The sequence below is a fragment of the Rhinopithecus roxellana genome, chromosome 15, assembly GCF_007565055.1.
Source record: "Rhinopithecus roxellana isolate Shanxi Qingling chromosome 15, ASM756505v1, whole genome shotgun sequence".
In the NCBI taxonomy this organism is placed as follows: Eukaryota; Metazoa; Chordata; class Mammalia; order Primates; family Cercopithecidae; genus Rhinopithecus; species Rhinopithecus roxellana.
Window position 1 is genome coordinate 48,888,611 of NC_044563.1, and position 15,755 is coordinate 48,904,365.

Here is a 15,755-nt window from a genome sequence, read left to right on the forward strand (position 1 = left end):
CTGAACAAATAGGAGAGGAGTGGTGATTCTAAGTTAAAAACTCTGTCTCTACTAAAAATACCAAGAAAATATTTTTCTTTTTTTGAGACAGAGCCTTACTCTCTTGCCCAGGCTGCAGTGCAGTGCTCCCTGCACCTCCGCCTCCCAGGTTCAAGCGATTCTCCTGCCTCAGCCTCCTGAGTAGCTGGGATTACAGGCGTGTGCCACCACACCTGGCTAATTTTTGTATTTTTACTAGAGACAGGGTTTCACCATGTTGGCCACGCTGGTCTCACACTCCTGGTCTCAAGTGAAAGCTACCCAGCTCGCCGGGCGCGGTGGCTCAAGCCTGTAATCCCAGCACTTTGGGAGGCCGAGACGGGCGGATCACGAGGTCAGGAGATCGAGACCATCCTGGCTAATACGGTGAAACCCCGTCTCTACTAAAAAATACAAAAAACTAGCCGGGCGACGAGGCGGGCGCCTGTAGTCCCAGCTACTCGGGAGGCTGAGACAGGAGAATGGCGTGAACCCAGGAGGCGGAGCTTGCAGTGAGCTGAGAGCCGGCCACTGCACTCCAGCCTGGGCGGCAGAGCAAGACTCCGTCTCAAAAAAAAAAAAAAAAAAAAAAAAAAAAAAGAAAGCTACCCAGCTCAGCCTCCTAAAATGCTGGGATTATAGCCATGAGCGACCTCACCCTGCCTAGGTTAAAAATTTTTTAAAAAAAGTTTTAAAGTTAAAGAGTTTATAAAACCCCCCCCCCTTTTTTTTTTAAAGCTTAATGAAGTTCACAAACTGAACACATTAGGGTAACCAGTACCCAGATTAAGAAACAACATAACCAACATCTCTGTAAGACTGATTTTTCTGCAGCCAATTAAGCCTACTGAGTTCCTTTCCTCCTTGGGGCCTGGTGTGCAATAGCTGCAAACAGCAGCTTCCTTGGTAGTGTATGCAGCCTGTTTCTTGTATGGGTTGCTCTAAGGGACCTTGGAGACAGGCCTTTCTAATATATGTTTATGTCTCTGTGTGGGCTCCAAACAGTGGAGGTGCCTTTCGAAAGCCTCAGGGAGCCTTGGCCAGGGTTCATACTAGCCAAGGCATCATGTCTATGCACACCAGGCTACAGAACCAGGAGCATGTGATAGAGGCCCGCCGTAGGGCCAAGTTCAAGTTCCTTGGCCACCAGAAGATCCACATCTGAAAGAAGTGGGCTTTATGAAGTTCGATGCAGATGATTTTTTTTTTTTTCTTTTTTTTGAGACAGAGTTTTGCTCTGTCTCCCAGGCTGGAGTACAGTGGTGTGATCTCAGCTCACTGCAACCTCCACCTCCCAGGTTCAAGCAATCCTCCTGCCTCAGGCTCCCGAGTAGCTGGGACTACAGGCACCTGCCACCATGTCCAGCTAATTTTTGTATTTTTTTGGTAGAGATGGGGTTTCACCATGCTGGCCACGGTGGTCTCGAACTCCTGGCCTCAAGTCATTCGCCCACCTCAGCCTCCCAAAGTACTGGGAATAAAGGCGTGAGTCACTGCACCTGGCCAGAGCAGATAAATTTGAAGACATGGTGGCTCTGGGATGAGAAGTGGCTCATCCCAGATGGCTGTGGGGTCAAATACATTCCTCTGGGCAAGTGATAGGCCCTGCTTTCATGAGGGCTTCCACTGTGCTGCTCCCTCCTACTACCCACCAATAAATCCTACTTCCTGTCCAGAAAAAAAGGATACTGATTTTTAACTGTATAGAACTTATATCCAAAATGGTGATTGTCCTTTTCGATACCAAGTTATGAGCGATTCAAAAAAATCAATATTATTTTAAGTTCAAAATAATGTTATTCAATTTGATCACTCTCTATACTGTATTCAAGCTTGATTCAGAGTAACTTTTCACCATGTCCATTTGTCAAAATCTCTTTTCTTTCATTTCTGTCTTAGAGCAGAAGGTGACTTTTTTTCCAAGGGTAGCTATCCCCTCTTGACGTGCTGGGGTCTGGTCATCCTGTTTCTTTCCTGCATCTTCTGCATCTATCTTCTGTCTTCAGCTTTTCCTTTTCTTTTGGCTCTTGCTCCTTACCTTATACTCTTTTTTTTTTTTTTTTTTTTTTTTTTTTTGAGACGGAGTCTCGCTCTGTCACCCAGGCTGGAGTGTAGTGGCTGGATCTCAGCTCACTGCAAGCTCCGCCTCCCGGGTTTACGCCATTCTCCTGCCTCAGCCTCCCGAGTAGCTGGGACTACAAGCGCCCGCCACCTCGCCCGGCTAGTTTTTTTTTTTTATATTTTTTAGTAGAGACGGGGTTTCACCATGTTAGCCAGGATGGTCTCGATCTCCCGACCTCGTGATCCACCCGTCTCGGCCTCCCAAAGTGCTGGGATTACAGGCTTGAGCCACCGCGCCCGGCCACCTTATACTCTTAATAACAGTCTTGCTGCTTCTCCTCATCAGACTACTTACTTTTCTTTCCCTTTCCCTCCTTTTATTGCTAAAATTCTTAAAAGAGTGCCTCATCTTCCTGTTTAACCCATTCATCCAGTTGCCCTTTGAAACTTGGTTTATTTCCCCACAGTTCCAGAGAAGTCCTTTGACAAACTCCTACTTATTAAGTCGGCCATTTTTTCAGCCTTTATTCTTTTGGATTTCTGCTTCCTTTGGAAGTCTTACTCATCTTTTCTTTGAGACTGCCTCCTTCCTCAGCATCCATTGTTGTGTGCTCTTGGTTCTCTGCTTACTGCTCGGAGCTCTCCCCTAAGAGTTTTGACTTCCCCAGGCTGGAGTACAGTGGCGTGATCTCGGCTTACTGAAGCCTCAACATTCCAGGCTTAAGTGATCCTCCCACCTCAGCTTCCCAAGTGCTGGGACCACAGACACACACCACCACACCTGACTAATTTTTGTATTTTTTGTAGAGATAGGGTTTTGCTATGTTGCCCAGGCTGGTCTTGAACTCCTGAGCTCAAGGTATCTGCCCACCTTGGCGTCCCAATGTGCTGGGACTACAGTCGTGAGTCATGAGTGCTTAGCTGAGAATGGCATTTCTTAGGACTTTTTATCATGGACTAAGTGTTGTTAAGTTGGCAGTTTATTTGCAGTTTGAAGATTGTGGTGTTAATGGCAAACTCTCAATTAAATTGATGTACATTTTCGGCCGGGCGTGGTGGCTCAAGCCTGTAATCCCAGCACTTTGGGAGGCTGAGACGGGCGGATCACGAGGTCAGGAGATCGAGACCATCCTGGCTAACACGGTGAAACCCCGTCTCTACTAAAAATACAAAAAACTAGCCGGGCGAGGTGGCGGGCGCCTGTAGTCCCAGCTACTCGGGAGGCTGAGGCAGGAGAATGGCGTGAACCCGGGAGGCGGAGCTTGCAGTGAGCTGAGATCCGGCCACCGCACTCCAGCCTGGGTGACAGAGCAAGACTCCGTCTCGGAAAAAAAAAAAAAAAAATTGATGTACATTTTCTGTAACCCTAGTTTCTTGATGTTGTGCCTGGCAGGAACTCAATAAATGTTCATTGGAATCATTCATTCATTCAGTTATTTATTTATATGTTCAATAAATATTTACTAAATGACTAGTTGGTGAATTGAATTGTTTGTTAATTCGACAGTAGGTAACTTTTTTCAAATTATCTAAATATGGTTTTCTTTATCTTTTTGTTTCAACTTTGTTGAATATGATTTTTCCTAATTTGGGCAATTACTAATTGTGTGACTCTTGGATAAGTTACTTTACCTTTAGAAATCAATTTTCTGGTTTTTATAACGGAATAATAATAGTGGCTACTTTCTGGGTTGTTGTAAGGATTGGATTTTTAAAAATGCACATAGTACATGCCTAGCATATAGTTATGGATCTGTAGTAAGAGATGTTAGCTATTTTTCTTCTCCTTTTTTTTTTTTGAGATGGAGTTTCTTTCTTCTTGCCCAGGCTGGAATGCAGTGGCGCGATCTTGGCTCACTGCAGCCTCTGCCTCCCAGGTTCAAGTGATTCTACTGTCTTAGCCTCTCAAGTAGCTGGGATTACAGGCGCCCGCCACCATGCCCGGCTAATTTTTGTATTTTTAGTAGAGACAGGGTTTCACCACATTGGCCAGTCTGGGCTCAATCTCCCAACGTCAGGTGATCTGCCCACCTTGGCCTCCCAAAGTGCTGGGATTACAGGCGTGAGCCACTGTACCCAGCCTCATTATTATTCTTAATTGAATGTATCAGGCACAAGGCGTTGGTCCTCACAGTAAACATCTTGAAGTAGGCATTGCTTTCCCTGTATTTCAAAGAAATAGACTGAGATTCAGAGGATTTAAATAATTTGCCAGAGGACACAGCGCTAATCAATTGCAGATATGCGATACCCAGTTCCATAGCTTATGCCTTTCACCTACACCAAAAAGCCTTTCAACATCTTGTTTGACACTTAGAAATGAACTAGGAGTCACTTTATAGTGACTAAAATTAGCTAACGTTGTTCTCATTTGCCTTCTGAGAGGTAGGACATACCAAGGGAGTTCTGCCCTGTTGGAGAAACTCCAGTCCTGAAGGTTACATTAATTAAGATTTTATCTTTAAACCACAGAATTCCAGAGTTTAGGAGGATTTTATGTAGCATTTTCCCTATTCAATTACTGAATTCTCTCTCTAACCCTGTAGACAAGGGGTCATCTGTATTTTTCTTTAACACTTCCAATGACAGAAAAGTCACCCTCTCCCACTCCCAAGGCAGCTCATTTCACTCTGACCATGAGACAGCCCTTTCTTACGTCAGACTGAATTCCTTTCCTATGTCTGTCTTCCACACATTGGTTCCAGTTTGGCAGTGATGGCCACATGAAGTAAGTGGAACCCCTGTTTCCTAAGGCAGCCTTTCAGATTCTTGCACTTTATTCTCTATCATAACCCCCAAACACTTTATCTTCACCAGAGTAGCAGCTTCAGGCCTTTAATTCCTAGCTTCCACTTGAATAAACAACTGGGGTCCACTTGTTTTTTCTTCTTAGTGTGATATAGTTGGCTATCTCACGAGCATTTTGCTTCTCCTCCAGTCTCTGTTAATACATGGTACCACCCTCTACCCAGTTGTTCAAGCTAGAAACCCAGGAGTTTGTTCCCTTCACCATTCACATGCCATTCGTCAGCAAGTATTTTCATTATTTTTTTAAAAAATTCATTCAGCTGGGTGCAGTGGCTCATGCCTGTAATCCCAGCACTTTGGGAGGCCGAGGCGGGTGGATTACATAAGGTCAAGAGTTCGAGTCCAGCCTGGCTAACATGGCGAAACTCTGTCTCTACTAAAAATACAAAAATTAGCCAAGCATGATGGTGGGCGCCTGTAATCCCAGCTACTAGGGAGACTGAGGCAGAGGTTGCAGTGAGCCGAGATCACACCACTGTACTCCAGCCTGGGTGACAGAGCAAGACTTGCTCTAAAAAAAAAAAAAAAAAAAAAATTCATTTGTCTTTTTATTTTTTTACATTGTAATTAAATTTCAAATTTTTTATTTTTATTTTTTTATAAAAACAGTATCACCTCAAGTATTTTCTTTCTCATTCCCAAATATAAAATCCTCTCCCCTACCATTATCATGGTCCAGGCCACCGTTATCTCTCCCCCATTCCTGAGTCTTGCCCACTCCCTACATTCACTTCTCCACACAGCAACCAGAATTATCTCTTTAAAGCGCAAATCAGATTACACTATTTCCCTGATTAAAACTCTTTTTTCATCTCCCATTGCCCTTTGAACAAAATTCAAAGTGTTTTCCATAGTCAACAAGGCCCTGTATCATCTCAACCATTCTTTTTTCCCTGCTGCTCACCCAGCCTTGGTCCCTGTTCTCCTTTATGTTCCTTGGACACGCCAAACCTTTTCCGGTAGCCAACCCTTGCACTTCTTGTATCTATTGCCTGCGCTCTTTTCCTAGCTTTGCAAATGCCTGGCTCATTCTCATCATTCAGGTCTTAGCTCACATCTCACTTTCTCAGAGACGCCTGACCCCATCACTCCTCTAAGGCCCCATCTCATCATTCTGTAATTATCTATCTGCATTGTCATCTATCCTCACGAGAACATTAGTTCTTTGGTGACTGGACCTACCTTACTTTAACACTTGTATCCTCTGTAAGTGTCACAGTAGCTGGCTCATAGATGGTGCTCAATAATTATCTGAGGAATAAATGAATGGCCTCATAATTGACTGAAAGGGTGTTGGAATCACATTAAAAATGAATTTGAGGCTGGGCGTGGTGGCTCATCCCTGTAATCCCAGCACTTTGGGAGGCCGAGACTGGCAGATAACTTGAGGTCAGCAGTTCGAGACCATCCTGGCCAACATAATAAAACCCTGTCTCCATTAAAAATACAAAAATTACCTGGGCATGGTGGCACCTGCCTGTATTCCCAGCTACTGGGGAGGCTGAAGCAGGAGAATTGCGTGAACCTGGGAGGTGGAGGTTGCAGTGAGCTGAGATCGCACCACTGCACTCCAGCCTGGGAGATGGAGTGAGACTCCATCTCAAAAAAAAAAAAAAAAGAGAATTTGAACCTGAGCTTTGCCACTTCCTGTGTGACTTTGGGCAAATTATGCTATCTCTCTGCGCTTTAGTTGCCTCATCTGAATAATAGCCATTCTATCTACCTTACAGAATGTAGTGCAGGTCAATTAAGACATTGACTGTGAATGTACCCACCATGGTACCTGATCCATATTAGGTATTCAGTCCACCACCAGTCAAAGCCTGGCACTTAATTCTAAACATGCATAGAAGAGTTCTATCAAGTTTCAGCCTCATTAATGGAACTGTTTGTGTGTTGTGCCTGTGTGTATGTGATCCATAAGATGCCTGTGACTTCCCTCAAGTAACACTTGCCTGGCTGGGAAGACGGTTCTAACCCAGGGTGTCAGCTGTTGCACTGAATGATACTCAATCTGATTACCCAGAGGTGCCAAGCACAGAGCCTTCACTGGAGAGCTGAACACAGACCCTAAAATCGAAATTATCAAACCTAACATCGTGTGGCCCAGTCTGGTTGTCAAGATAGATGCTGTGTCTAGACAGTCATCTCCCTTGGGAAATCACAGTTGCTCAAAAAGGAGGCACGTGGTCTCCTGTTAAGAATACAAAACAGGCCTGTGAGCTGTTGAGGAAGAGGTTGCTGCTTGAGGTTGCATGGGCCTATGGAGCAGGGCCTGGGGAAAGAAGCTGTCTGCTTCTATACTCACGTGAGTCTCTGGATCATGGTGGTGGCCTTCTCCTTCACTCATGTCGGGACAGCAGAGTCCGTGGTACATGGGAAGGTGGAAACATAGCTATCAGCTTTCCCAGAGCGAGTGATTCTGTGCCTCCACTGAAGAGTGCTGGGAGGAATTGAAAGGCAAGTCTGGAATGTGCATTACCTGCTGGGGAGGGGAGCAGAAATCTCCCTGCAACTTGCGTGCTTGGCATGATGATCTAGATGGCTCCCTTCTGAAGGCTGTTAGGGTGAGTGTTTTAAGGTGAGTGCTCTGGAATTAGACAGACCTGGGTTCCAATCCTGGTGATGCAGTGACCTTGATCAAGTTATTGAATGTCTAAGCCATAGTTTGCTTATTACTAAATGGAGGGAATAACGACCTATATCTTACCTAGTTGCTGTGAGGATTAGCTGATACAGTGCATGTAAAAATATTAGCTTAGTGCCTGGCACATAGCCAGTGTTCAGTAAATGATCATTCTTTTTATTAGTCAGGACAGGTCAGGATTTTGAGTTTAGTATTTCTTTTTCTTTTTTTTTCTTTTCTTTTTCTTTTTTTCTGCTCTCTGCTAACAAAAAGTTTGATACTTCTGATGAGCCTCACCCACATTGAACTTTCCAGTCTTGCTTCCCCTTTTGCTAACTGTGTTCCTTGGACAAGTTACGGAACCTCTCTGAGTCAGTGTTCTTACCTGTTACATGCAGTTTACAGTTCCCATCTCACAGTGAGGATGAAATGAGATCAGAGCACCTGATACATAGTAAGTGCTCAAAATACTTATTTCCTCCTGTCTTGGTTCTCGAGTATCTGAAATACGGCCCCTTTAAGCTTGTTAAGATTCCTCACTAGCCTTGTATGCAGCTGTGGGCAGAGAGCTTTGGCAGAAGGAAAGACTTTTTGTTTTTTTTTAAATGACTGTTTCATAATCTGTTGGCTCAAATCTGCTGCTGCCACACCCTGTGCCTCTCAGGGTCCCTGGGTCCCACTGCAGTTATCATATGCCTCACCTTTAACCTAAATGACCCTGGGAATGGCTGCTATGGAAGGATTTACTGAATGCAAAAAGGATTTTCTTCCCTGCTCTTTGGGGCAAAGCTGGCTCAGAGAGTCTTAGCTGCAGCGGGAGGGGCTGGCAGGCCTGAACTGCAATTGGACTTAGCAGTCAGGGGTTTTCTGGTTTTCATTAAAATTCTCTGGCTGTCTTTCGGGATAGCTCCATTGGATATGACTGTGCACTGGAGCCGGTTGTGCTGTTCTCTCAGCTATACACACCCATCAAATCACAGTGCCCCTGAGGACGAGAGAAAATTGAAGGTAGGGAATAGTCTGGCTGAGGGGTCTTGCTGAGCAACCTTGTGGTAAGGGGCCTCCATTTATAACTGCAGAGCTTGAGTTTTGCAAAGTCTTAAATACAGATAGGGAGGCAGACATGGCTGAGCTGGGAATGGGTTGCAGAGAGAATCCTGTTACAGCTTGCTTTTGAGGATGGACTTGCTCTTGAGGACAGATGGAGGTTTCTTGGCAGCTGTTGGGGGTCCCCAAGTGTTACATTAATGAAAATGGCCTGATCTGATTATTCTTTTTTGTTTTTGTTTGTTTTTTCATTTGATCTGATCGTTCTTTGGAGGTACTTGATACCCTCATATGCCCAAGGGGGTTGGGGTTGGGTGATGCGGTTTTCTGAGGGTGACAGGCTGAATTAAAGAGGATTGAGATTTTTATTTATTTATTATTGTTTTCTTAATTCCCAATGTGTTAGAAGAGGATTCAGTTTTGAATGTTAATTTCTAGTGGTTGAAGGAATCTCACTTGAGACTGAAACTTGAGCTTGCAAACCTAGGTTCAAATCATGACTCTGCTATTAACTTGCTTTATGACCTTGGGCAAGTTACTTTCCTGGATCTCAACTTCACAGTGTGGTTGTAGGGATTAAATGAGATAAATTATGTAAAGCTCTTGGCATATCGAGTGTTCTCAACAAATGAGAGATGTTATTAGAAATTGGCCTAGATTTGACCTGTCACTCCAGCTTGCCAAGATATATTCTAATTCTGTCATGTAAAACATTTGTTCCGCATCCCTCCCAGCTTTGTGTCATTTAAGAACTTAAGGCAGGCCAGGCTCAGTGGCTCACACCTTTAATCCTAGCACTTTGGGAAGCCAAGGTGGGCAGATCACCTGAGGTCAGGAGTTCGAGACCAGCCTGACCAACATGGTGAAACCCTATCTCTGCTAAAAGTACAAAAATTAGCTGGGTATGGTGGCATGTGCCTGTAATCCTGGCTACTCTGGAGGCTGAGCAGGAGAATCACTTGAACCCGGGAAGCAGAGGTTGTAGTGAGCCGAGATCGCACCATTGCACCCCAGCCTGAGCGACAGAGTGAGACTCTGTCTCAAAAAAAAAAAAAAAAAAGAATTTGAGGCAAACATGTTCCCTAGGGCAAGCTGAAACTCCTCTCCCTGGAAAAATGCATCAAAACCATATTATTATGTTCCCCAGTGAGATGTTTAAGATGTCGAGTATTTCATATTTAGGTAACTTAGAAAAAATGGATTTTTTCCCTATCATTCTTGATAGATAGATTATGAGACAACCATTTTAATTGATATTGGGTATAAATGTTTCCTGATGTTACTTCCAAGAGAGCATGATTAAGGTTCCTATTTGCCTTTAGAGTAAACTCTTTTTCCAGTCTTTTCTCCTTTTACTCTACTCTTCAAACCCTGTGTTCTAGCTATGGTGGACTGCTTACATAAAAATAATTAATGCGAAATATACAATGGGTATGAAAGAATGTTTTAAATACATATTTTCAGTTGAAAGATGAATATTAAAATTGTGGCCAGATGCAGTGGCACATGTTCGCAATTCCAGCTACTCAGGTGGCTGAGGTTGGAGGATTGCTTGAGGCCAGGAGTTCAAGACCAGCCTGGGCAAAATAGTGAGATGCTGTCTCAAAAAATAAAAGAAAGAAAATTGTGAATGTGCCATCCAATTTATCAGATAGAACATTATTTGTGTCCTAGAAGCTGTTTGTCCACTCTCTGCCCTGAAATCATACCCCCTTTTCTCCTCACCAGACATAATGATTATCCTGACTTTTGTGTTCATCGTTCTCTTACTTTTCTGTACAGTTTAACCACCTATGTTTGTATTACTAAAACAAATGTTTTTTTAAAAAACCAAGAAGCAAGCACAAACCTAGCAAGCTTTGTCACTGTTAGATCTAAACTCTGGGTCATAATATGACTTTAGATTCCCAGGGGGTTTAAAAGACTCTAATGGGGAAGTCAGTGGGCAAGGATGTGAATGAATCCTAGGAAATAAGGATCACTACTATTGAGACATCTGACAGGGTTGTAGTGTGGGCACACACTGGACGTATGGAATATGGTCACAGAGAGTAGATGGCTCTGTATTTTCTACTTCCAGTCTCTCTTTGGCCTCCTTTCAGCTCTCAAGGAGTAGGTCAAAGCAGAACTCTTCTGTAGGATAAAGTGAATGTCACCAACTAACCCAAACAAATAGTGTGGAGACGAGCAGGTACTTCATCAGCATATGGTCAAGACAAATAGAGGCAGAAAGAACCTGGACCAAGTTTACCTATGCGTTTTTTGTCAGGTTAAAAAGAGAATATGCAGGCCGGGCCTGGTGGCTCTCGCCTGTAATCTCAGCACTTTGGGAGGCCAAGGCAGGCGGATCACCTGAGGTTGGGAGTTCGAGACCAGTCTGACCAACACGGAGAAACCCCATCTCTCTTCAAAGTACAAAATTAGCCAGGTGTGGTGGCACATGCCTATAATCCCAGCTACTCGGGAGGCTGAGGCAGGAGAATCACTTGAACCTGGGAGGCAGAGGTTGCGGTGTGCCAAGATTGCGCCATTGCAATCCAGCCTGGCCAACAAGAGCGTAACTCCATCTCAAAAAAAAGAAAAAAAAAAAAAAATCTGCAGCACCACTTATGGAATATTCTTACCCAAACATTGACTCCTAAAATCTCATTAAGCCTCTAGAGCTAACTTTAATATATTGGAAAGATGGGGGAAAGGATGACAAGTTGAATTACACTCTAAGGAAACAAACAGAAAAATTTAGAATGTAGAACATTCTGTCAGACAACTGACTTGGCTTCTGCAACAAGTCAGTGACATGAAAAAAATAATAAAGTGACTTAAGAATTATAACCAGATGTCATGTGTGAACCTTGTTTTGATTCGGATAGTCTATGTGTTAGTTTGCTAGGGCTGCCATAACAAAATACCACACACTGGGTGGCTTAAGCAACAGAAATTAATATTTGCACAGTTCTGGAGGCTAGGAGTCCAAGATCAAGGTGCTGGCAGGATTGGTTTCCTCTGAGGCCTCTCTCCTTGGCTTGCAGATGGTTGCCCTCTTGTCACCTCCTTGCATAGTCATTTCTCTGTATATGCACACTCCCAGTGTCCTGCTACATGTCCTATTCTCTTTCTATAAGGACACCAGTTAGATTGGATTAGGGCCCACCCTAACAACCTCATTTTAATTTAATTACCTCTTTAACGGCTCTCTCTCCAAATACATGAACAGTCACATTCTAAGGTACTAGAGTTTCAACATAGGTATGAACTTGTGGGGGGACACAATTTAGTTTAATTGCAAAGAGACTTTTTTTTTTTTTGAGATGGAGTCTTGCTCTGTTGCCCAGGCTGAAGTACAATGGCACGATCTCAGCTCACTACAACCTCTGCCTCCTGGTTTCAAGCAATTCTCTTGCCTCAGCCTCCTGAGTAGCTGGGATTACAGGTGCGTGCCACCATGCCCAGCTAATTTTTGTATTTTTAGTGGAGATGGGGTTTCACCATGTTGGCCAGGCTGGTCTCAAACTCCTGACCTCAGGTGATCTGCCCACCTCAGCCTCCTAAAGTGCTGGGATTATAGGCATGAGCCACCGCACACAGCCAAAAAAAGACTTTTTTTTCTTTTTTTTTTTTTTTTTTGAGATAGGGTCTCACTTTGTCACCCAGGCTGGAGTATGGTGGCATGAACACGGCTCACCATAGCCTTGACCTCCTAAGCTCAAGCAATCCTCCCACCTCAACCTCCCAAGAAGCTGGGATTGCAGGCATATACCACCACACCCAACAAATTTTTTTTTTTTTTTTTTTTGAAGAGATGAGGTCTCACCAAGTTGCCCAGGCTGCTCTTGAACTCCTGGACTCAAGCGATCCTCCTGCTTTGGCCTCCCAAAATGTTGGGATTATAGGCATGAGCCACCACACCTGGCATTGAAAAGACATTAAAAAAAAAATTTTTTTAATGACTTTTGGGTTCCAAGTGGTTTTTGGTTACATGGATAAATTCTGCAGTGGTGAATTCTGAGATTTTAGTGCACTTGTCAACCAAACAGTGTACACGTACCCAATATGTAGTCTTTTTTTTTGTTTTGAAACGGAGTCTTGCTTTGTCACCCAGACTGGAGTGAGTGGCGCTATCTCGGCTCACTGCAAGCGCGCCTCTCGGGTTCATGCCATTCTCCTGCCTCAGCCTCCCGAGTAGCTGGGACTACAGGCGCCCATCACCACACCTGGCTAATTTTTTTTTTATTTTTAGTAGAGACAGGGCTTCACTGTGTTAGCCAGGATGGTCTATCTCCTGACCTTGTGACCGCCCGCTTCAGCCTCCCAAAGTGCTGGGATTACAGGTGTGAGCCACCATGCCCAGCCCCTAATATATAGTCTTGTATCCCTCACTCCCCTTGCCCACTCCTTCCCCAGGTCCCAAATTTCATTATATTGCTCTGTATTGTTTCTGTGCCCTCATAGCTTAGTTCCCACTTAAGTGAGAAAATAAGGCATCTGGTTTTCCATTCCTGAGTTACTTCACTTAGAAGAATGGCTTCCAGCTCAATCCAGGTTTCTGCAAAAGATATTATTCTATTCCTTTTTATGGCTGAGTAGTATTCCATGGTGGATATATACCACATTTTCTTTATCCACTCATTGGTTGATGGGCACTTAGTTTGGTTCCATATCTTTGCAGTCGTGAGGTGTGCTGCTACAAGTATGCATGTAAATGTGTGTAAAAAGACATTTTTGAGATGTTGGGGAAAATTTTATGGACTAGGTATTGGATGATATCAAGGAATTACTGTTACTTTTATTCAGGTGTGATAATAGTAGTATAATGTAAGAAGATGAGTAATATAGAGATGAGTTCTGAGGTACACAGGGATAAAATGATATGATGTAGAATTTGTTTAAAAATACTTAAACAGCCTGGGTGCTGAGGTTCATACCTGTAATCCCAGCGCTGTAGGAGACTGAGGCAGGTGGTTTGCTGCATCCCAGAGGTTGAGGCTGCAGTGAGCCATGATGACACCACTGCACTCCAGCCTGGGCAACAGAGCGAGACCCTGTCTTAAAATAATAATAGTAATAATAATATAAAATATTTAAACAAAGAAAACAATAGGGGGGAAAAGGGATAGATTAAGTTAACATGTCAAAACCTTGGTAATTGTTGAATTTTGGTAATGGGTGTCAGGGGTCTACTTTTATGTATGTTTGAAAACTTTATAATCATATATTTAAAATATTTGAACATGACACAAAAGAGGGTTTAAAGGCAGTGGGGTTGTTGGTGATGGCTGTCTTCAATGTGTCTGTCTCTCTTTTTTTTTTTTTTTTTTTGGAGACGGAGTCTCGCTCTGTCGCCCAGGTTGGAGTGCAGTGGCCGGATCTCAGCTCACTGCAAGCTCCGCCTCCCGAGTTTACGCCATTCTCCTGCCTCAGCCTCCCGAGTAGCTGGGACTACAGGAGCCCGCCACCTCGCCCGGCTAGTTTTTTGTATTTTTTTTTTAAGTAGAGACGGGGTTTCACCGTGTTAGCCCGGATGGTCTTGATCTCCTGACCTCGTGATCCGCCTGTCTCGGCCTCCCAAAGTGCTGGGATTACAGGCTTGAGCCACCGCGCCCGGCCCAATGAGTCCGTCTCTTGAGTTATACTTCTTTAGTCTGGTTGACTACTTCCTGTGGTAGTCATGTTGGGGTCCTGTTGGGGTCCTCTGTTGCTTGTCTTTGGACTAGATCTCTAGATGTTTCTTGTATACCACTTAGTGAAGGACATCCTCCAGGAGCTTTCTGTTGTTGTTGTTTTTGAGAAAGGTTCTCACTCAGTCACCCAGGCTGGAGTGCGGTGATGTGAAACAGCTCACTGTAGCCTCAAACTCTTGGGCTCAAGTGATCCTGTCAAGTACCTGGGACCACAGGTGCATGCCTCCGTGCCTGGCTAATTTTTTCACTTTTTGTAGAGATAGGGTCTCGCCATGTTGGCCAGGCTGCTCCCAAACTGCTGCGCTCAAGCAATCCTTCTGTCTTGGCCTCCCAAAGTAGGAGCTTCTTATAAAACGGTGCATGGAATATGAATTTCTGAGTCTTGTGTACTTTAAAGTATCTTTGTTCTATTCTCATGCTTTATTGGTAGTTTATCTAGGTGTTGCATTCTAAGTTGAAAATCATTTTCCTTCAGATTTTAAAGGCATTGCTTTATTGTCTTTATTGCTGCTGTAGAGAAGTTGGAAGTGTTCTGATTTCTGATTCTTTATATATAACCTATTTGTCTTTCTCTCCTCTCTGACAGTCTGTAAAATCTTCTCTTTGTCTACAACTTTCTGAAATTTCACAGTGTGCTTGGTGTACTGGGCCCTTTCAAGCTGGCAACTTGCATGCTTCAGTTCTCTGAAATTTTATCGAATTATATTGTTATGATTTTTCTTTTTTCTGTTCTTTCCTGGGAATTTCTCTTACTTGGATATAGGACCTCCTGTACTGAGCCTTTAGAATATTCTTAACTTCTCTCTGCTGTTTCCATATCTTTGTCTTTTGATTTTATTCTTTAGAAGATTTTGATTTTATCTTTCAATCCTTTCATTGAAGATTTTTAAAAATTTCTGCTATTATGTTGTCAATGTCTAAGAGCTCTTTTTGTTCTCTGTTTCCTTTATATAGCATCCTATTTTTGTTTCATGGATGTAGTTTTATTTCATTTTTGTGAGAATATTAATGGTATTTCTGTCCTTGCATATTGTCTGTTTCCTTCAAGTCACTTTTTTGTGTGTTTGCCATGGTCTGTATCTTTATTAGAGGCTTTCCCAAGATGTCATTCTAAAATGTGATCCTTGACTGTGTTGCTCCTGATTAAGAGGGGGAGAAAAAAAGCTGTCAAGACCTTGACGTTATGCTAAGTGAAAGAAGTCACTCACAAAAGACCATACAGTGTAAGATTTCATGTATATGAAATGGCCAGAATGGACAAATCTATAGAGGCAAAAAAATAGATTAGTAGTTACTTGCAGGAGTCGGGGGAATGCAGAGTGACTACTAATGTGTGTAGGATTTTCATTGGGGGAATGGAAAATGTTCTAAAATTGATTGTGGTGATGGTTGTATAACTCTGTGAATATGCTAAAAACCATTGAAATATACATTTTATTTTTCATTTAGTTCCTAGAGCAAAATTGTGTATTTTAAAAGGGTGAATTATATGCTATGTGACATAAAGCTCTTTTTAA

The 15,755-nt window shown here is 43.3% G+C and overlaps 1 protein-coding gene and 1 non-coding gene across 8 annotated transcripts in view; both read left to right on the top strand.

The window, feature by feature from the left end:
- Positions 1–15,755, top strand: part of RAB30 (RAB30, member RAS oncogene family) — a 97,527-nt gene that overhangs the window by 32,927 nt on the left and 48,845 nt on the right. The window contains exon 1 of one of the 7 annotated variants that reach the window (XM_030918576.1): positions 7,155–7,468. The exons of 4 other annotated variants lie outside the window; for them this stretch is intronic. The gene's annotated coding sequence lies outside the window, so the exon portion shown is untranslated. Of the gene's footprint in view, positions 1–7,154; positions 7,469–8,129; positions 8,522–15,755 lie in introns of those variants that run through there. 2 more of the 7 variants (XM_030918579.1, XM_010362871.2) reach the window with 2 other exon arrangements.
- Positions 847–981, top strand: LOC115893752. The gene has a single exon (XR_004053807.1). It is a non-coding gene; the product is annotated as a small nucleolar RNA SNORA70 (small nucleolar RNA).